At 40.4% G+C, this 21,297-nt stretch overlaps 1 long non-coding RNA gene across 2 annotated transcripts in view; it reads right to left on the minus strand.

Moving 5' to 3' along the window:
* Nucleotides 1–10,438: 10,438 nt before the first annotated feature.
* Nucleotides 10,439–21,297, minus strand: part of LOC142061020 (uncharacterized) — a 238,252-nt gene continuing 227,393 nt past the window's right edge. For both annotated transcript variants that reach the window (XR_012662019.1, XR_012662021.1), the window contains one exon: nt 10,439–10,492. This is a non-coding gene — a long non-coding RNA (uncharacterized LOC142061020). The remainder of the gene's footprint in view (nt 10,493–21,297) is intronic.

Here is a 21,297-nt window from a genome sequence, read left to right on the forward strand (position 1 = left end):
ACTTTAACATGTGTTTTCTCTCAATCCCAGGGGAACTTAAATTATATGTATAAATGTAGACTTGCATATAAGGGAGGAAAGAGATGGAGAGATTCCCTTGATATCTTTGGAGGTTAAAGAACATTATTTATTTGCATCTTTCCATTATCTTTGCTATTATTAATGAACAACATGTGCCTGACAGCAGAGTGATGGACAAATTTTTTCCTGTGTGGAAGCCACCTTAAACATGGTAATTACTAAGGTCCCTGATGGATCTCTAACGCCAGAAGAGATTCCAGAAAAGACCAGAGGGATGAAAAGATCCTTCCCTCCCAAATTGTTTAACTTTTATTCTGACCTTAGTTGACTAACCTAGAAAGCAGCGAATAAGCATTTTTTTTATATGAGAATATCATTATCATGAATTTAAGACAAGGTTACATGGGGCATTTTTCATCTAAATTAATGTGCACACTCGGATTGTAAAAAAGTCTACATTTTTACATGCTTAAGAAAACTCTTTTATTCAGTATGTCCATCAGTTTAATAACTGAACATAACTAGAAGTGACTAATAAGTGAACATAACTAGAGGTTATGTTCTTATGTAACACGCTTTGTGCTACATTGCTTCAAGTCTCAGTCTAAGATGTTAATGAAAGTGACTTTCCCACAAGAAATCCCACCTAGTAGACCTAAGCAGACAGCTGCCCAAAAGGTTGACAATAATTAGATAATCCACCCTGATATAGGAAGGAGTTCGCATGCATTTGTTTTTACACCTACTGTGATAGATGTAGCCCCAGAGTTTTCTTGAATTAACTCAATTATTCATCATCATCTGTTTCTCAGTCTATTTGTGTCTGAAATGAATTTCAGACTAAAATAAAGCAACAAGGACCTTGCTACCTCAGTGGACTGAGATTGTTCGCATGACTGCTTTGATTCCTGATTTACTCAGGGCAAACAGGAATTGCCATGTGAGTCAAGCTAACCATCTGTTTAACCTTCTTTCCTTACTGTGTCCTAGAAAGGAACAAAATGCTTTGCAGTAGGAAATGGTGAGTAACTACTTAGAAAGACAGGTTTCCTGTCTATCCCACCCTCCAATTGGGATGCTGCTTCCAATTAAGCGTGAGAGTTTATACCCCTTCCAGAAGAAGGTCTAAAGTTTAATCATATTGGTAACTCTTTGGCTAAGAGCCAACTGCAGTCCCTCTTGAAGTTTTTCACACTTGCCTGTTTCCCCTTCTGCTCAATATTTCTTCATTATTTTCAGTACTGGTCTAGAAGTTAATCTACCAGGATGTATATCAGACAGTTGCTTACTATGAATTTTTGTGGGTTATTTAGCTGTTCCCATACCTTTAAAATGTCATTAAAATTAGTAAAATCAAGGCAAAAACTTGATAGAACTGCTTACCATTTTCCTAGTTAGCTCTATACATGTACCTGGAGAGATCCAGAGTGTGTTCAGCTCTCATAGCTGTTACCAGGCTGTTTTAACTTTATCTATCTTAGCAAATTGTTGCACTCAAATATGTGTTGGTAGTAGGAAGAGTGAGGTGGCTAAAAGCTGAAGTCTTCTGTAGTGATTCTAATTAAGAGTCTGTCACCATCTGAATTATTATTACTGTTACTTTAGGAATTACATTGCAGCATAAATTATTATAATAAAGAAGCCTGGCAATTGTGATCTTAGCCAAAGTGCCTGAAAAGGGTTTAGCTTGCATTATGCCTTTTGGGCCACTGGGGAAAAGGAATTCAGAGATTGCTTCCATTTAGAAGAGGAGCTGTGACGATGCCAAATACTTCCATAATTAACCGCTGTTCAGCTAGGGAGGCAACAGATGCTCTGTCCCTGCCTCTGAAGCCTTCCCCACAGCACTCCCACAGTTCCTCACCTTAGTGTTCTCTTCCTGGGGTCCATGCTTCCCACACTTGCTCTATCACTGTGTCTTCAGCTCACCCAACTCCCGCTCTGTTTTTGCTTGCTCTCTCTTACAAACACACCTCAGCAGAATGCAATCCAGAGAAAACCTTATACTCCATGTGTATGCCACAAATACATTTGCTTGAAACATGAGAGTTACTTGAGTTTGGGCTAGAAGTGGCAGATGTGTAGCTAGCTGTTTTTATAAAACAGCACAATTATCAACTCTTTTAAGGGAAAAAAGTGGGCATTCTCAACCCATAACCGTACTTGATCAAACCATGAGAAAAATCAGACAAAAGCCAAAATAGGAGCGTCTCTAACCAAAGACTTCAACACACATGCTTCCCCAGGAGTGATGTTGAGTGTAGGGGATTCTTCCTGCTTTGACTAATGCCTGTGGATGCTGGCAAGCGGCTACTTTGCTGGCTGCAGCAGCCCCGCCCGCCGCCCCCGCCCCCCCCCCCCCCCCCCCCCAATCTCATGGCACTGCTTTCACCAAGCCACTCTGCTGTGGAGAGAAGAGTAGAAGGAAGCCGCCGTTCTTACCAAGCACGTGGGGTACAGCACAAACACCTGCGCGATGCTGTGACTTCAACATACAGGCTAGGTGCACCCACGTGGAGAGCTGAAATGCGGCCTGCTTCCAGCCTGTAATTGATGAACTCAAGAAAGTAATACCCCCCATGGTCATGGTACCATCCCTACAGTGCGATTGCAGGATTGGGTTCTCTTTTTTCTGCTCCTGAGAGCTTTTAGGGAAATATAAGCAATGAAACTAGGAGGAACTGGGTCATAACTGTAACTAATAATTACTTCTGTGACTTGCTGTTAACAGCAGCAGCCCCAGACTTCACCTAATGCAACACTCTGGAAAAGTGAAGTGATGCAACAAGCAGAACTGGACTGTGATCTTTATAAGGTCCCCCTGCCTACATCTGCAGACTACAGCGCTCACTTAGCTAAAACAGTCGGCAAACTGCTTCACGTGAAAACTAAACAAGGGAATTATTTCCTACTTTTTTCAGATTTTCCTCATATGTCTGGGTTGAGATTCCTTTCCCTTTACACCGGAACACTCAGTTTTTTAAGTTACAAAAGCATGTGTCTTGGCAAACAAAACGCAGATGCAGCTAGTTTTTCAGCAGATGGATGCAATATTTTTACTGTATCCTGAAGGCTAACCAAAATTACAACAGAGAACAACTGAGAATAATGTAAAATTCAAACTCTGAATAAGAGAGAAATAATATTGTCAGCAGGTTAAGTATGGTTGAGTAACTAACAAAAATGTGAAGATTAATTATATCTTAAGGAAAATTGAAGATTTGAATTTATTTCATATTTAGAGCTTCGTTATCTTTTTTTGCTAAGCTGCACTTAATTATATAACTTTTCTAATTCTGGGTATGATTTTTAAAGCCCATGTAGGATAAGTCCTTAAAAACTGCAGTTGAAGTTACAGCATTTAATTCTAGATTGTCAGCAATGCAGCTTTCAGAAAATACAAAGCTTCCAGGTACAAAAATGTCACTGCCTTAGGATAGGGCCAGAGTTTCACTTCTGCATGCAAAAATAAAATAATTTACATCATTTGTTTCAAATTTCTGTAACATTTCAGGATGTGGACAGCATTAGAGTGGGCTAATTTCTTTAAGAAGTCACGTAAGTATAAAAAAAGTGGAATCTTAATGTATTTTTCGCCGAGGAAAAACATCTTAAACAATTTATTATTATCTTTATATGCTTACCCAGGCTTCACATTAGATCATTTATTGTCTGAAAAATAATCTGTTAACATTTCAGACACCCAGGGTCTGCATTACTTGTGTTTTGTTCCAAAACCAACATTACGTGTTGGTTGGAAAACATATAAAGCTCTGTACAGCTGATGTAATTTTTCCCCAGTGTGGGTCTGCACAGTTCATACACACCACCACCATCATCAATTCACAGCACTCCCTACAAAATGTATCTGGCAAGAAAAGCTTAAAGCGCATTTAGGAAAAATAGAGCAAATCTTCACCTGTCGCAGCTGGGTCTTGTCCAGTAGATCTGATTAAGTGGTTTGGCAGCCACTCTACCAGAAAGCCACATGCGCAGTGTAACGCAGTGCTACTCTACAACTTTATCTTAATGTAAATCATGAGATTGTTTACAGATACTCAGAAAGTGATAGATACTCTTAGTCTTCAGTTCAGAATCCCTTTCAAATGAGCATTAAAATAATGGCTGTTCTCTCTTCTACAAACAGATCCAGGTGTTACTAAGCCCCCAAGCATGACAGTGAAATTCACCCTGACACCAAGGGCCTTCATTAGCTGGCTGGGGCTAAAGCATGACACTCTCGCATGTAAAATGGTGCCAAGGCCTTGTACTTCCATCAAGCGTTTTTTCCAAGGCAGTACCTCACTATGCAACTCCATATATATATTGCTGCTTAATGCTATTCTTTCAAAATCTGTCTCAAACCACATGGGCAAATTTTCTGGTTTGCTTTTGTGCTTCACACAAGGGACAGCTATATTTGAATGGTGGTTGAAATTACTCCTTTATGTATGCTGTGTACAAAGCAATATGGCATCTTGGGTAAATTATCTTTTCATAGTCTCACATTTAAAATGTAATAAAAATAATTCCAGGGAATAGGACTCAGGTCTGTATGGCCTGGCTTACCATTTTTATGGGAGTATCTTTAAAAAAAAGGAAAACCCAAAGTAGGAATTCATTCTTTAAACTGTCCTGTTCCTTGTTTTCTATCCAACTCCAAAGACCTTGAAATATAAATAGCACCAGAGTAGTCCAAGCACCAAAACATACACTAACTTTTTCTGCAGGCATAAAGAAAAGTTACTTACTTATGACAGGTATATCCATTTGATCATTACCTGAAAATGTTCAGAACATGTATCCCTGGGAGACGTATCTTACTAGGGCTGAGGGCTCATATTTTGTGCAACTCATGTCTTTAGTTAATCAAGATTATTACGTCCACCAATCTAAGCTTGAAAGGGGAATCATAGTATAGAACTAGGTTTAAATTTTCTCATTATAAGGAAGTCAACAATTTTGTTCTGGACCCAGAATCCTCCCAAAGCTAAGAGGCATTCACAGTAAGTCCCCTAGTAGAGCAGTCTCTGCTACAAATCTGTTATATACTTCATTATTTTAGTTCCAGAGTTTTCTGAAACTTAAGTCTTGTTATATAGGTACCATACAACTTGGGTAAAGTAGGAATTTGTGTAAGCCAGTGCTGGATGTGGCCACAATATGAATGACGAGCAGCCACATGGGCTTTATCCATCCCATTCCAGTAGCACATAGCCTGCAGAACTTGCAGGTGTCTGTGCTTGCAGTTCCCAAGGACTTCCCCGGGACTTCCCCAGAAATTTTCATATCCCTCACTCCACACCACAGAAAAGCAGCATCACAAGAAAGTTAACACATCTGCAAAATACCTGAATCCTTTCTACAAGCAAAGACAGACCAACAGGACAGCACACAATGAAGAGTAACAATATGGGGCCCAATCCTAGTTTCCAATATGGAAACTAGGAATCCCCAGTTCCCAAAACATTAGACGTAGTTTATCTCTAAGGAAGGAAAGAACAGATTCTGCACTTAGCCTCATCCATTTCTGTCACAGGTTCAGCATGTATTCCTGCAAGATTCAACACTGACTAGCTAAGCTGGACTCATGCTAAGTAGCAGAAGAGGAATGGATAGAAGGACCATTATCATTGTGTTGCACCTCTAGACTAATCCAATCAGATGCCTTCTCAGGATCAGGCTGTATATAAAAAAAAAACAAAACAACTTAGTCTGGGTTTACCAATCTATTTATAATCCATTGTCTCCTTTTGCGTTTCCTACCAAATCTTATTGTTACAACACCACCTATAAGCCCCTGTCAGGCCAGTTACCAAGCACCACATTATTGACCTCTCTTCTCCATTCTTGCACAGGTCTTGCCAGGGCTCAGCACATCCCTTCAGCCTCAGCACTTCTGCACCCCTTTGGAGCAGTGCTAGCACAGCCATGTTGTTTTTCCAGAAACAACTACCTTCTGCTTGTGGGGCCACCTTACAGCTGGAGGAATCAGAACAGGGTTTTTCATCTGTACCTAGCTCTCTAGTTCATTACTTAGCTTTATTAAACATTTTAGGAGGTTCTCCGCTCAGAGAACCACTGGTTTCAGGATCATTCTAGAAGTCAGCCAAGATCTGATGGCACATCCGTCCCTTCTTCCCTCAGCTCTACCAATTCTTCATGTGGAGTTACAAACTAGCATATATAACTGCATGACTACCTATAGGTTTCATAAAAATATACATCGGCCATCCATCCAAACTTCCATTTGGGAGTTTACTTTTCTTCGCCTGCCCTGTCCAATCTCCACTCCCTCTAGCCACCAACCAGTAAGCTGGCAATTCCTTCAGGGGGAACAGGCTAGCTCTGGCAATCATGTCTCTTTAACAACACTTAACAGCACTACATAAATGCTTGGAAAAATATGGAAGAAGTGTTTACAGTAGCTGCATATCATAAGAGAGATTTATAGGCCTATTAAAAATTATTAGGCTTTACTACTTCTTCAGTGAGAAAGCTGCTTATGTAAACTGCTCTCAACAACTTCATATTCAGAGTCTGCAGAATGTTTATTTTCACATTCTCAAAGTACCATATTTCCTTCACCATTAAATTTTTTGTTGTTTAAAACAGCAATTCCCTAACTATTCTGACCTAGCAATTCAGTTTAAAAATACATGTTACCCTGGAAATACTTTCAAATGGACAGCTTGACTGCAGGGACTGTTGTGAGTAATGCTGTAAAGTGTTCCCAAGTGTCCAAATAGCTAAAATGTACATGTCACAGATCCAAGTATGCAACTGGGCATTGATCATTGATTCCAGTTTCAGTTTGATATGTTTTGATTGGACTCAGGGATCTTATTCACAGTGCGAAAGTCTTCACCACTGAATGTGGCAAGCAGGGGGGCAGGACAATGAAAACATTTTCATACTGGCTATAACAGCAGCTCTCACCCTTCCACCCACCCACCAAGAAACAGAAAGGTTAGTACTGTCCTTTTGTACTTAAAATGGCCATGATTCCTTCCTTTACCATATAACAATTCCCAATGGCTATAAGAAGTCTGAGGTGTCTCTTCTTACTACAGGATTGTAATCTTAGATTTTGCTTCAGTTGATTAAACTAATAAAAACATTTGCAAACATACTTTGTATTAGAATTCCAAAACATGGAATAATGGCTGCTCTAATACACGAGTGCTGTGGTTTAACCCTGCAGGCAGCTAAACACCACACAGCCGTTTGCTTGCTCCCTGCCTGCAGTGGGATGAGGGAGAGAATGAGGGTGGAGGGAGGGAGAGAAGAATAAGATTCATGGGTTGAGGCAAATAGTTTAATAGGACAGAAAAGAAAGGGAAAATAATAATAATAACAACAATAAAAGAGTATACAAAACAAGTGATGCACAGTGCAATTGCTCTCCATCAACATCCAGCCAGTTCCCAAGCAGCAGTCCCCCAGGCAGCTTTTGCCTAGTTTATATACTGAGCATGACATCATATGGTATGGAATATCCCTTTGGCCAGCTGGGGTCAGCAGTCCTGGCTGTGACCCCTCCCAGCGTCTTGTGCATCTCCAGCCTTCTCGGTTGGTAGAGCATGAGAAGCTGAAAAGTCCTTAACTTAGTGTAAGCACTGTTCAAGCAACGACTAAAACATCAGTGTCTTGTCAACATTATTCTTATGCTAAATCCAAAACACAGCACTGTACCAGCTAGGATGAAGAAAATTAACTCTATCCCAGCTGAAACCAGGACAATGAGCCACAGATGATACAGCTGGACAAAGAGAGTTAAATTCAGGAGAAGTTTCCTAACTTCATTTTAATCTGCTCAAGTTAAAAAGAAGACAAAGATAGAAGTTTTCAGAATGTTGAGCTGGAGTGAGAGCCTGAAATCACCCTACTCCCCAGGTTTCATTTGGGTTTACCTAGGAAAAGAAAAAACATCAAAATTTGCTCAGCATAGAAAGACCTTTGGAATGGGCCTTTTTCTAATAACACAGACAGTTCTTTGTGTGATACAGACATTTTGAACAATAAACAAAATGACATTAAAAAAAAATCTAGCTGGAATCTGTTACTTGTTTCCATAAATCATAACAAATCACAATACCGTTGTCAAAAGAAAGATTGTTTCTATTTCCAAAAATGATACCAAAGCTGTGTATTTGCTGTTAAAGCATTCACAAGATTTCTGTCCATCACATCCCTTGAGTCTTCAGTGCTTGACAGGTACTCCAGGTTATAGAGAGCAGTTACAGTCAAACCATACTAATGAATTAAACACAAGACCATGCAGAAGCATTCATCATAATTTACATGATAAAAATGGTCAGGTAAAATCTTAGTGGTAAATCACAATGAGAAAAAATGGTTTATTCAGGTTAATCCTAGTTAAATTTACAACTAGTATACCCCCATGGCCTTTTTTTACAGAAAAGATGAATGTGACCTGAATAGGAGAAGGCTGTTTTCAAACCTAGTTGAACCCATTCACAAGAGGTAACAAAAATCCAAGCCAGCAGGCAAAAGACAATGATTTGAAGGTTTCCTTCAGGCTTTAATCTCTGTGATTCATGGCCCCCACTGTGCAATCTAACCCCACTAAGACTATTTGGCAACACTAGCAAATCATCACTGACCATGAAAGTAATTAAAATTCAGCACCACCCCTAGCAATATCTGTTGTTTGCTATTGGCTAAAACAGGAAAGATGCTGCAAAAATAAATGCTGCAATACTCTAAAGCAGTGGAGTTTGTGAGTAGAATGACAATGACTTTCAAAATACTTTGCCATTAAACAACTGGGGTGGGACCAATTACTTCCTTTTTATGGAGCTGAATACCACCTAAAACTGAATGAAGTAGGGCATCATTCTGCATAACTGCAACATCTATTGTTTCCAGTGCGAATCCACTGGAAGAAAGCTGTCGGCCTGAGATAATCTAATGTGCTTCCAGCTTTATGAAAAGTTCTATTTTTCCTCTAAATTCAAAGGAAAATAAACATCTCTAGAAAGGTTCTCCTGTGTGCAGGGAATACAAGAACAAACTCTTTTCCTCCCTACCTTAGCTACCTTGGAATGGTTTAGCATCAATGAAGAAAGAGAGATGACTCACAGGAATAATGATTTTTATGCATATAAATACCATGCAATCAGGACTGGAGCCCACGGGCTGCATATAATTAATCCCAGTAAGTATGCTGAGGAGACATGGAGTTTCTCACATGCATGTTTGCAATAGATAAACCCATACTTCTATTTTTTTAAAAAATATTATTATTAAGCACGGTAGAGACAAAACTATGGAAGCTATTCTGTGCTGTGTCCTAGGAAGTACACTGCATACCATGAGATCACAGTTGTGAAGCAGAGCTATGCTTACTGAATGCTGTTAGGTTCAAAATTCATACAAAGTCAGGTTAACAAAAGAAAGCAATACCCAAATCAGAAACGTTCACAATGGGATTTTGAGACTTGCAAAAAGTCTTCCCAGAATATTGTCTGGAATTTTATAGAATGTGGAAGACCATGTAGGGAGAACAAGCTACCTTAATGTCAGGAATTAATCACTAAGTTCTAAAGTAAAACCTTAGATTAGATAAGTACAAGGCAAAGTGACACCCTAAGCTAATATCATTCATACACATGGACATTAAGAATGCACACCATAACAAATGCTAGCAACTAATGCTTCAAAGCAGCTTCAGATATGTTCAGATTTCTTTTTGTCCCCATCTGGAAACCATGCTCTGTTATACCCATCTTTCTACACAAGTGCAAGCAAGGTTTTGACTGCACACACTGGATGTTTCAATACAAACTTTAAATTGTAGTTAGTGGCACAATTGTTGTTTGTCTCAGTCAGCTAACAGTAAAAGAAAGAGAAACGACAACTTCTGAGATTTCAGTATTTTCACAAGCACAAGGGGTGTCCTCACAGCATTAGATACCAGCAGATCTTGATACCAAATGATCTTGAACAATAATTATCTGCGGTCAAAGCTGAAGCAGATAATAGAATTATAAGTTTCATTTCACTGAAGAAGGTATGTGGCTAACAAAATCCCTCTGTGGGTGTAAATTATGAGCTGTCCAGAAAAAAGAACATAAAGGAAAACCAACTACAACAGCCATACAAGCAGTAACATAATCTGCAGACAGATAGCATGAATGTGTGGAATAGAAGACTAGAAAGCACTTACTATTTTTTCCCCACATCATAGTCAATATAATATGTAATACACCAGGTATGTATTTCAGATGAGTCCACAAAAAAAGTTCATGCTTACACCGCTTTACGCTACTAGTTAAACAGCAGGGTTAATATTAAAAAATCCAACAATTGAAGCCAAGGCCAAATGTGCTCAGACCTTGCAGATGGCACACAACAGCCCTGACCACCCAGTACCTGGATAACATCACTACAAATGTGCGAGTCTTAAGCAGAATCCATGCAAGTCTTGGGAATAATCTGTGCAAACCTATAAGGAAGGGATAAGAGTGTAATGAGAAGACATAGCCTTTTATTTCTTTAAGCACTCTGTGGTTTTCTTCTATCTCATGGTTATCCTAAACAATCCTTTTTACGTATTGCCGTCTGAAGCAAGTGTTCATAATGTAATACAGGACTGTGTGGGTTGCTTTTTTTTTTTTGCTCTCTATTTGCCATGATTTCTCCCACATTAATTACAACAGCAACTAAAGACATAAAAAGTAAATCTGTCAAACATATTATAGATCTTCCTTTTTCTTTCTGTAAAAGTTTTCTTTGCAGAATATAGTATCAGATTAATATAGATATGGTATCCCTAATACATTACAACAGGTAATTAGATCATGGACACCTTCAACAACAGTACAATTATTTTTACATTGTCTGCAGCTTGTAATTAGGAATGGCAGATAAGTTATTTCTAGACAACTCTAATAAGACTGTGGCTTTATCTGAGCCCAGAGATATTACCTTTCCCTGCAAATTGCATACAACTCAAGACCTGAGAGATACATGCATTAGAAATTTTTCACAATCCCAGTAATGAAAAATAAAGTAATTATAAAGGCAGCCAAGTGAGATTTGCAATGTCAGCATTTTAAAGTAACTTCTGAATACACTAAAAGCTTTGTCACTTATCCATACCATCAGTCTCTGAGGTACCAGCAAACAGATAAATTTTCTCAATTACTCCATCTTCCAAACAAATGTCATCAGTGCACTGGAAGTTTACTAGATCCATTTTCAGTTTTCATAACCAAAATGTTTGCAGTCTAAGATGGTTTACTGATTCCACAGTTCAGTTACTGGATGTCATGCTGAGCCATCAGGGCTATTCATGCCTATGGCAAAAGCTCAGCTCAGACACTGGATCAGCCCAGTGCAGAAGCAGGAACAGCAAAGCAAGCATCGCAAAAGGTGTGCCTAACCCCACCCACATGTGTTCAAACTCTGTCCCTCTATTCCCTCCAAGTTACCTGATCCTGCTTTGACCTCTTGTGTGCTACCTTTCCATGTCTGTTTTTAGGCTTGAGTTTTTTCAGGAGCTTCTTGTTCTTTCATGCAGCCTCCTACCACTCTTGCTTGACATCAAAACAGACCACTCCTGAGCATGGAGAAGGAAATCCTTAAAAATCAACTAGCTTTCCTGGACCCCTTTTCTCTCCAGGGTTGTATCCCATGGGATTCTTCAAGCACATCCTGAAGTCCAAGGGTGGAATCCTGCTGTTTGCCTTTGTCCACTGTGTCTGGATCATGACAGCCAAGGTTGCCCCCAACCTTCATATCCCCAACCAGTTCTCCATTGTCTGTAGATATCAGGTCCAGTAGAGCATCTCCTTCCATTGGTTCCTCAGTCACCTGTGGTAGGAATTTGTCACTGATGCACTCCAAAGACCCCCTGGCTTGCTGGTACCCTGTTGTATTGCCCTTCCAGCAGATATTTGGGTGGTGAAAGTATACCATGAGGACCATGCCCTGTAAAGGTGATTCTTTTCCAGTTGTCTGAAGAAGGCTGCCTCTACTACTTAGAATCATAGAATCATTTAGGTTGGAAAAGACCTTTGAGATCATCAAGTCCAACCATTAACCTAGCACTGCTAAGACCACCACTAAACCACATCCCTAAGTACTACGTCTACACATCTTTTAAATACCTCCAGGGATTATGACTCAACCACTTCTCTAGGCAACCCATTCCAATGCTTGACAACCCTTTCAATGAAGAAATTCTTCCTAATGTGCAGTCTAAACCTCCCCTGGTGTAACTTGAGGCCATTCCCTCTTGTCCTACCGCTTGTTACTTGGGAGAAGAGACCAACATCCGCCTCGCTACCACCTCCTTTCAGGTAGTTGTAGAGAGCAATAAGGTCTCCCCTTAGCCTCCTCTTCTGCAGACTAAACCACCTCAGTTCCTTCAACCTCTCCTCAGAAGACCTGCTCTCCAGACCCTTCACACCAGCTTCGTTGCCCTTCTCTGGACACACTCCAGCAACTCGATGTCCTTCTTGTACTGAGGGGCCCAAAACTGAACACAATATTCAAGGTGCGGCCTCACCAGTGCTGAGTACAGGGGCACAATCACTTCTCTGCTCCTGCTGGTCACACTATGCCTGATACAAGCCAGGATGCTGTTGGCCTTGGCCACCTGGGCACACTGCTGGCTCATGTTCAGCTGGCTGTTGACCAGCACCCCCAGGTCCTTCTCCACCATGCAGCTTTCCAGCCACTCTTCCCCAGGCCTGTAGCATTGCATGGGGCTGTTGTGACCCAATTGCAAGACCCAACACTGAGCCTTGTTGAACACCTCATAGAACTGGCCTCAGCCCATCAGTCCAGCCTGTCCAGGTCCCTCTGTAGAGCCTTCCTACCCTCAAGCAGATCAACACTCCCATCCAACTTGGTGTCACCTGCAAACTTACTGAGGGCATACTTGATCCCCTCGTCCAGATTAATAAAGATATTAAAGAGAACTGGCCCCAGTACTGAGCCCTGGGGACACCAATTGTGACAGCCTGCCAGCTGGATTTAACTCCATTCATCACCACTCTCTGGGCCCAGCCATTAGCAGCCTGTTTTTTACCCAGTAAAGAATATGCCTGTCCAAGCCATTAGCAGCCAGTTTCTCCAGAAGAATGCTGTTGGAAATGGTGTGAAAGGCTTTACTAAAGTTTAGGTAGACAACATCCACAGCCTTTTCCTCATCCACTAAGTGGGTCAACTTGTCATAGATAAGGAGATAAGGTTAGTCAAGCAGGACCTGCCTTTCACAAACCCATGCTGACTGGGCCTTATCACCTGGTTGTCCTGTTTGTGCCACATGGTGGCACTCAGGATGAACTGCTCCATAACCTTCCCTGGCACTGAGGTCAGACAGACAGACTTCTTCCTGATGAGGCAGTGTGTAGCTGACACCCACCACAATGTCATGTTGGTCTGCCCACTAACCCTGACCCATAAGCTCTCAGCTGGCTCATCACCTTCCCCAGCCAGAGCTCCATGCACTCCAGATGCTCTCCCACATACAGGGCAACTTTTCTCCTCACCTTCATAGCCTGTCCTTCCTCTCCTAAGTTCTGAATCCATCTTTTGCAAGACAAATTACACAACTAAGTAATTTTGTTAATAACACCACCACCACAACCAATGCCTAAACTGAAATAGAAAGCTAAAGTTATGGGATTTGGCAAATTATAATCCACATAAACTGTTTGAAGCATTAAAAAATATTATCTGAAACTTCATCTGGCTTCTGACTGATACAGACTCACACTAATCTTGAGAGGTGGCTATGGGAAAACAATGGAAGTTAAACGCTGAACCCATTACTGGCTTACTTTGTAAATAAAGTTAGCTGATTAGCATGTGAAAAAGTAAACTTCACCCTTTGAATATCAGAGTAAGGCCTTTTATTAACAATATTGCCGCAAAAGCAAACAAGCATTAAGCATGTGTGGTGGGTTGACCCTGGCTGGATGCCAGGTGCCCACCAAGGTCACTCTATCACTCCCACTCCTCAGCTGGACAGGGGGGAGAAAATATAATGAAAACTTGTGGATCAAAATAAGGGCAGGAAGAGATTGTTCACCAATTACTGTCACAGGCAAAACCAGTCTTGACTTGGGGAAATTGGCTTAATTTATTAACAATCAGATTAGAGTAGGATAATGAGAAATGAAAACTAAATCTTAAAACAGCTTCGCCCCACCCCTCCCTTCTTCCTGGGCTCAACTTTACTCCCAATTTCTCCCCCTCCTCCCCCAAAGCAACACAGGAGGACAGGAAACAGGGACTGTGGTCAGTTCATCACACCTTGTTTCTGCCACTCCTTCCTCCTCAGGGGGAGGATTTCTCACACTCTTCCCCTGCTCCAGCCTGGGGTCCCTCCCATGGGAGACAATCCTCCATGAACTTCTCCAGCGTAGGTCCTTTCCACAGGCTGCAGTTCTTCACAAACTGCTCCAGCGTGAGTCCCTTCCATGAGGTACAGTCCTTTAGGAACAGACTGCTCCAGTGTGGGTGCACCTCTCCTGTCTCCATGGGTCCACAGGTCCTGCCTGGAGCCTGTTCCAGCGTGGGCTTCTCACAGGTTCACAGCCTCCTTTGGGCATCTACCTGCTCCAGCATGGGGTCCTCCACGGGCTGCAGGTGGATATCTGCTCCATCATTAACCATCATGGGCTGCAGGGCGACACCCCGTCTCACCATGGTCATCTCCACAAGCTGCAGGGGAATTTGCACTGGTGCCTGGAGCACCTCCTCCCCCTCCTTCTTCTCTGACCTTGGTGTCTGCAGGGTTGTTCCTCTCATATTCTCACTCCTTTGTTTCGCTGCAGTTGCACAGTTCCTTCTCCCCCTTCTTAAACATATTATCACAGAAGCACTACCTCCACTTCTGGTCAGTTCAACCTTGGCCAGTGGTGGGTCCATCTCAGAGCCGACTGGCATTGGCTCAATCAGGTATAGGGGAAGCTTCATAATTTGCAAAGAAAAGCAACGGAAAAAGAGACTTGAGCAAAGGGTCTACCAGTATTACCTACCACTCATTCCACTTATTTTCTTCTGCAGTACACAGGCTATTACAGCTGTTTTGTCATGCCTCCCTAGGCTCCTGAGTACTTGAGAATTACACTATTAGAGCAGTACACTCATCAGCTTACTTTGTTTTTAAGGAAAACTCCCCTTTTCTACATGTGTTCAGGTGATCTAATGAGCTGTGTGGAAATACAGACATTTATCCTAATTAAAGGACAAGGAAAATAATGTAAGCATTTTCCACGCCTTAATTATGGATACCACTTTTTGCAGCTATCACCCAATTTCTAATTGTGTGACTACTCATACAGCAAATTCACAAGTTCTGGAAATGTTTTTTAATCTGATCTTCTAAGCAGGGACAGACTCAGAAAGACAGAGAGGAATGCAAAAGCTATCCTGCTTTTCTTAGGAGTGACTTGTAATCAAGGCAGTAAAAAAAAAAGGAAGGAGAAATGTTGCCGCTGAGAACAGCTTTTGCCAGTTTACATTCTGCTGGAAGCACTAAAGATTAAATGCTGGCTCCCATACTTGTGGAAAGCCAGAGAAGCAAAGCAGCAAGTACTGCCAATCACTGCCCATCTGGAGAGCAGCCTCATAAGCAATTCATATAGTAGGTAAAGGTTGCTGAAACCACACTGTTCGACACAGAAGTGAATATAAAACAAGGTACAGACTCACTCTGTGGCAGCTCCAGTCATGGACTGCACATTATACTTCTGCCTGAAAAAAATCTAAGAATCAAATCCAAATATTTTACAGTGTGAAAATCCTTTAGCTAAGATTAATGATCCCCATACAGTGATAATGTATGTGTTGCACTTCCCTCTGTGAATCCCACACTGCTTAATGAAGGCTCAAGGAGTGAGCCTTCCAGCTAGGGCTGGTCGAAGTCTGCAATTCCTTGTGCACAGAAAAATTTTAAGTTAACCAGCTTGGGGATGTAATTGGCAAAATTGAAATATTGTTTCTTTTATAAAATAAAAACTCCCTAAATATTTCATTCCAGCATTGCTTCCCTCTCCCTTTATATTTTAAAGTATGTCAGTGTCCGTAGTAATATTTTAAAATTAGAAATCAAGTATAGAGCTTGTCAAAATTCCTCAAAGTTATTTTTTAAAAAATTCGAAGTCATCACTTTTTAGACCATTTTGGTATCAGAGAAATGGCATTTTCTAAAGAAGAAAGCCACTTTATGAGGATTTTTTTTTTTAACAAATTCTTTCTCCAGCATTGAAGAAAAGAATAACCCTGGGCTATAAAAGCAGGCCCAGAGAAAAAACACATCTCCCAGTGCAGGTTCCTATGCACAAACCAGCAGTCACCGCATAGACCTTTCATGCAACCAGCTGCATTGCCCACTGGTATTTCTTTCAGAATCGATAACTATTTACGCCCTAACTAGACCAAGAAGCACCCCTCTGAAAATGAGAAACTCATCAAGTTTTATTTCACATACTAGAAAGAGCACAGCAGTAAATATCTTGCACACAGACATCAAAAGCAGAATAGCGATGCTGTGCTTTGTTTACATGGAGATCATCTGCTGTGCCTTGCTGAGCAGCAGCTTTAAACAATGATTTCAAAATTGAATTTGAAATTATCAAATTACCAAAATCAGTTTTCATGGGTACACATGAACCATAGATACATACCAGAAACACATCAAATAGGGAGAATTCAGATCATGCAACATAATTTGTTTTCTTGTCTGCTTATTACAAACCTGGCTCAACCCAACAGGCTAAGTCACCATGCAGCTGCTCAAACCCCCACTGTCCCCTTTCTTTGAGCAGGGGACTTCTCTGCCTCTTTGGGCAGCAATGGCAACTTAAAACCTTCATAAAACTACGTCTGTAAATTATAATGAAAGAGAAGATGATGTTGAGGTAGGGGGAAATGGGGAAGAGACATGGGCCACAGGCTTCAGCGGCTGCTCCATGCACAGAGCAGGATTAGAGACTGCTGGAAGTGCCAGAAATTCCCATTGTGCTGCAGGCAAGCCAACCCCCCCGGTGCCTTGGGTATGCTTGTGCCACTGTCCCTCTTTTCCCTGGCAGGCTCATGTTGGGCACCACTCATGCATAATTGTTCACAGAAAAAAGAAAAATCACACTTCTACTCAACTGAAACCATTCCAGAGCACTGTAACATTACTCCTATTGATTTATCTATTTAAAGTAATGTCAGGATTTTGTAATGAATATTTGATTTGTATTTTTAAACCCTTACAAGAATTGCACAGACCATAAAAAGGTGTTACAGTAAAGCACAATAGGAAGAAGAGCATTATCCTAAACCACAGGGGATCTTGGTTGGCACTTTCTACATCTTAAAGTTCTCAGAGGTGGCAAGATACCATTACGTCATTGCCAGGACCTGACTTCTCAGCACACAAGGATTTAAAAATGAAATTAAATAAAAAGACTAAAAGTGGCAGAACGAAACAAAAATCTAAAATTACAGACATTCATAGGATAAAGAAAAGTATGATACGTATTCATTAGTCAAAACAAATTCAGCATAGCATACACTGAGGATTTGCACATTTTAGTAGGACTTACTAGAGTGAAAGGCTTACACTTAATGTTTTCTTATAAATGAAAAGCACTGTCTTGTTTCTTCAAAGAAAAACAGATCTTGGGGTATTTTAAAAGGTATGCATATTTAGTATTCTGAAAACAACTCACAACAAGAACAATCATTCTTTTAGAATCAAGGAGAAGATCTATGAAGAAATCTCATCAATGAATTTATGCAAGGCCTTATCCGCAAACAGAATTAAAATGCATTTGTTCTTCAGAGTACAAAATAAGTTAAAAATTATGTCAGGAGAATAACGCAGCCCTGAAAGCTTGTTAGCAACCTATCCACACTAATGACCTAGAGTCAAATTCAAGCTGCTAGCACAGCTGCCCAAAGAGTTGACAGATGAGCCCAGGTGCCTTTGATGGGGAAGCATCTCCCATAGTTTGACATCTGACACCTTGGACCATCATCCCAGAATGATACATTTGATAGAGCAGAAGGTGCTCAGCCTTTTAGCTATGTTATTAAAAGCATATGTGTAAATATGCCAGCTTTTACTTATAGAACAGGAATAACTTTTCAATTAACTTTAGCTAGAGCTGGTAGCGCTACCTAGACTTTAAGTAGCTTGAGCCATCCCAACATGTAACCCAACATTATATAGTCAGTAACCTCAGTAGGCTGAAGTTTTCCACCCTGGGTATCTGCTGCAGTCTTTGCTTCCTAAGAAGTTTCAGGTACGAGGTTTGGAAAACTTCTGAAGTGAATTTAGGGAAAAATTACATTCTTTATCTGTGCTAAAAATTCTCACCGCTGTTGTGTTGAGATGTTCTAGTCTAGCATACCTGCGACCTTTAGCAGGGACTTGAATTTTGGCTACAAATTATATCCTGGGTTTTGGGCAGGTTTTTTGTCACTCAGAAATTCTCCCAAATGTGGCCAGATTGTAAGTCTCTGATTCCTCAGTTTTTACCTTCACAACATTCAGAATACATGAGAATCAAGAAGGTTCACACTTACTGCATTTTCTAAATCAATACTACAATTTGAGCACTAGTTTATGAAAATCTAATATAGAAACAAAACACTATTAAAAATTGAGTTACCACCAGGGTTAGAGCAGGACTACAGGAATTTAAGACCAACTAATTGAGCCTCAAGTAGATCACTCTGCAAGTACCTCTGAGATATGCAACAGATCCTGCCTCCTGAATAATGAACAAGGGTTGGCAGAAATACTGGAAACTCTTGCCAAGTTTATAAAGACTCGTGTCTCACTGAGGTTACAAAGCACACAGCTCCCAAATGACAAGTTGCATACCCTTGGGTGTGGTAAAGTTTCCCATGAAAGAGAAAAGTAGCTGTGGTAGTTTAAATCAATTCTCTAGTTCAGGGTCAAACCCTCTCCACCCCTCCAACCCCTCACCCCTCAATATTCATGGCACGTGCAATGTCAGTGGGAACTTACGCACTTATCCTAGAGTGGAACTGACTTTTAAACTATGCAAAAACACCACATTACTGTGTATTATTATAAAGCCTGAGTCTGATATTATATCTACAGTATAAATCAGAATAAACTCCTTTGAAGTCAGTGGAATTAAAATTCTAAATGCCAAGAATGGAATTAGGTCCTCCACTCTAGGCTGCCTACCACGTGAGCAGAAGTGAAGGTCTGATAGAGCTGTATGTCTTTAAAAAAAAGTCAGCTTTAAGAATTATACTGCCAAGAAAAGCACGTGAACAAAGTAATGAAAGACTTCTCTATAAAAATCTATTCAGCAGAGAAAGGAAGGAAGGAAAAGACAGACACATTTATAGTGCTATATTTCTTCACAGCCAGAAAAATGCAAAATGAAGCAAGAGAAATTCTTTGTAGTTCATATGAAAGACAGAATCTTCCAGCAAAGATGTTCCCTGGTAGGAGAGCAGTGGAAGTGTCTTTTGACAATTCTGATCAAGAAGTGCTCTAGTTAGTATTCAAGATGGCCATGATGATAGATTAGCTGAGTAATTTTTGTTCTTTGTCAGGGCTTGGGTAGTCTCTGCCTACAATACATCTGCACTCCTAATTACTGAGTAAAGGACAGACAGAACAGTACAAAACATTGACACATCCTTTATGCTCAGATAATAAGTTCATATGAATTATGGCATATATTACAAAAGCAAACGCTACGCTGCTTTTCATTATCACTGTAGCATTCTGAGAAGATATAAGGACAGCGTTGTTAAACAGGATCCAAGTTAAAGTAAGCTATGGGATCTGAGATGATAAAGGTCTGAGGACTGAACTTTTTGTTGTGCGTCTTACAGTAGTTTTGCAGAACAAGTGGCAAAATTTAGATTCAGTCTACTTGTAGATAATTGACAGAGAAAGAGATTGAAGGAGTAATAGGGTGAGCAACACAAAGACATCAAATCATTCTGGAAGTCCTTTCCCTACTTTCCTTAGGATTAAGGCTTCCTGTCTTGTCCAGTTTGATGAACAACAGAGTGCAGAGAATCGTCTGTATAAAAAAAATTATCTTCCATTATTTCACACCTGCTCTATATTTACATATCCATTTAGTCACCTCATGCTCCAGGAAAGTTCTTTTGATTTGGTGGACTGTCATCATCTTAAGATCACCTCTGTTTTTATTTAGCATTTTCCCAGCCATTTCAGAAGCAGAACTCAGGCTTTTAAGCTTTTCCTCCTCCCATGGCACACAGTTTGGCTTTTGGTCTTTTCCCCAAAATTTTAGGTTTGTTCTAGTCTTGGAAGGTGGCTTTGTAGACCGATATATGGTAAGAGCTGGAGTAGGTATTATGTGCACTCTTTAGAGCTAAGGCCCTTTTGCACAGTTCCTGTGGACAATTGGGTTAGATTATTTAAATCCTATACTCCTATATTCTAGATTTCTGCCATTTTAGATCTCAGCATTTTACCTTGTTTCTTTCCCTACAGCCTTATGGGTTTGCCTCAGAGAAAGACTCTTTCCAAGGAATTCTAAATTATGTTCTCTGTTTTAAATAATTTACCAGATTTGCTGCCACTGAATATCATTTCACTTCAATGTATACGTCTTAAGTGTCCTAATATTATAGTATGCTCATTGCTTTATTGTTTATATAGGAAAGCCCAAAATAGTGATCAACATATCTGATCTAACTGCCCAGATGCTTGGTAGAGAAATCTGAAAAATAGGAGATGAAGCAAGAAAAAACCCTGAAGGTAGTTCTGAAACTGCTGTATTATGATACTGTATCTGCTGTGTATTTTTGCAATAGGAACTGTTGAACATCTCCCAGTATACAGTTATTGATACAGTAAACTATTGGACTGGAAAATTGTTATTGAAAACACATAATTAACCTTTTGAACTCTGTAAACCCAGAGAGATGTGATATGCAATTCTACTTCCTCGGGTCATGTATAACTAGTCAGTTTAGACATCAGCCTCAGAAAACGGAGGTGAACAAATTACAGACAACCTCTCTTAGAGCTGTGTTTAGAATTTCATCATCCCATACATGTGGCATAAACTCTTCCTGGACTCTAAGTCTTTGGAAAGTATACAGACCATGCAATGACATGGTTGCTGCAGATCCTGATAATTCTTTATCACCCCAGAAGTATTAAAGAGATATATATAGAGAGACATTTAAGATATATTCATACATTTTAAAAAAATAGAATTTGGCTTTTGATTCATCTGACTTGACACAATTTGATCTGTATTGCTTCTG

Source organism: Phalacrocorax aristotelis, chromosome 8 (genome assembly GCF_949628215.1).
Source record: "Phalacrocorax aristotelis chromosome 8, bGulAri2.1, whole genome shotgun sequence".
Lineage (NCBI taxonomy): Eukaryota > Metazoa > Chordata > Aves > Suliformes > Phalacrocoracidae > Phalacrocorax > Phalacrocorax aristotelis.